Here is a 2,268-nt window from a genome sequence, read left to right as displayed (position 1 = left end):
CATTGTTTTCTTCTCGTCAATTGAATCAATCTCTTTTGCATGTTTATATTTTGCTCTCATACCCAATTAATTAATTTTTATTTTCAAGTCTTACGATCTTAATTCACACGAACGAGTCTCTTGGGAAAACGATACTTGGACTTACCATTTATTATTACCTGATACAGTTTGGTACGCTTGCCAATCCGTTAACATGGGTCTAGAGCAGCTGGAGCCTCAAGTGGACAGGATGATGACCAGGAGGATGAGGACTTTGAGGATGCCCAGGATGAGGATGAGTATGACTCAGATGACGATTTGTGCTGAGGGCATCTACTGATGGATGGCAGCATTTGGACAGGGATCTTTCTTTTTCTTTGTACTTTGAATTAGTAGTATAGGTTAAGTGTTATGTTTGTGCCTATGCTTGGCTTGTACTAATTCAAACAGTGGTTCAGTTTTATGGTATGATGAGTTATTTACTGATGAAGATTGATTGTGGATGATGATTGAGAATGTGTGTATGTTGATATCCAGGTGAATGGTTCACTAAATGTGTGAACAGATGTGTAAGTGATTCATGGTTGTAATTTTGATGCTAAGCAGGATTCATGAATAAGAAGTGAGAAAGCATGATTGTGTGAGGTATTGAGCTTCAAAGTTTTTATTTATGTGTGCACTGTTCACAGGGAATCATGAATGATATTGACTTAATCTTGATAATTGATTGAATTGCATGTTTATGTCATATGATCAAGGCCATGCTTGGAAAGCCCTTACTTAGCCAAATTTTCACCAAAAGAATCTTAAATGATATACCCTTTTTGAACCTTCGCCTTAAACAGTATGAAAACCCTTATTTGAATTGATTTACCTTGAGTTGGGTTGAGAATAATTGTATGTATTGAAAAGGTTCAAGTTTGGGGTTATATGGGGAAGTGAAGGGCAAAAGAAAAAGCATTGAGTTCAAAAGTTGAAAAAAAAGAAAAATGCATGAGAAAAAGAAAGGAAAAGAAGAAAAAAGAAAAAGCATGTAAATTGAACTCAATGTAAAAAGGAAAAAGGGGAAAAAGTTGGGAATGAGTGAGATTGGTTAAAAGAGAGTGTGCTTGAACTTTGAATGATGATTTAAAACTCTCTTAACTCAAGGATTTTTTATTCCAAAAAAACCAATTTTCTTGATAGCCCAGCCACATTACAAGACTTGGAAAAAAGTCCTTGTGATGACATTTGCATGTGAAGATTTTTATTGTTTTAGATGAATGACAATATTGATTTATGTGACATGTGAATAGTAGAGAGTAGAGTGACCTCCTAAACACTTGAGTGATTGAGTGAAACACTTGCTTGGTGACAATTGTTAAATCCATGTTTACATCTACGCTTAATTAATTGATCATTCATGAACAAAACATCTGTTGGAAAAGATTGATTATGTGAACTAAATTGGATTGAAAGCATGCATGCATCTTTATAGGATTTACACTGAAAATCTGAATTGTATAATAACTTGTTGTGAGAAAAAGGAATTTTGAAGAGTGTGAATTATTTGATGAAGAAGTGGAAAGTCAAGTTTTGTCTTGTTTGCTTGAGGACAAGCAAAGTTCTAAGTTTGGGGTTGTGATAACGGTCTAAAAACCGTTATTTTCATACTTAAATTTGATATTAAAACACACCCTTTATGGCTTAGAAGGAGCTTAAAATCAAGCGAAACACTTAGTTGAGTTTTGTGAGAGTCAAAAGTTGGTTTTAGAGATATTATGCTTGTTTTTACATTATTTTGCAGGGTTTTAAGGTGAATTGAAGATGAAAGTGAAGTAAGGTGGACTTAGACCCATGAAAGAAGAAGAAAAAGGATGAAAAGAAGGATCAAGTGAACCGTTGAGCGTCCAGAGCGATTAGAGGGAAACCGTTCAGCGGTAAAACTGACCGCTGAGCGGTCAAAGCAGCTAGAGGGAAACCGGTGAGCGGTGAACTTAGGCGCCTCGGCGATTGTATGTTTTTATTAGCTAGATTCTATAATCTTTCTGTTATCTTTTTGGGCTTATATATAGCCCAAGTGCAAATCAAAACACATTCTTTTGGCAGAGAGAAACGTCCAGAGCTATTACACACACCTTGGAGGAGGTTCCTTGGATGCTTAGGCTCCAATCTACCAAGTTTAAGGTTATTTCTTCCATTCTTCCATTATATTTCATCTAGATTCACCATGATTATGGTGAACTAAACCCTAGGTTGTTGGGGAACAATGTAATCTTTTGAAACTCTCATATATCCAAATTCTTATTT

This window comes from Vigna radiata, chromosome 1 (assembly GCF_000741045.1).
Source record: "Vigna radiata var. radiata cultivar VC1973A chromosome 1, Vradiata_ver6, whole genome shotgun sequence".
NCBI classification, from domain to species: domain Eukaryota; kingdom Viridiplantae; phylum Streptophyta; class Magnoliopsida; order Fabales; family Fabaceae; genus Vigna; species Vigna radiata.
Note: the sequence above shows the minus strand (reverse complement) of the source record.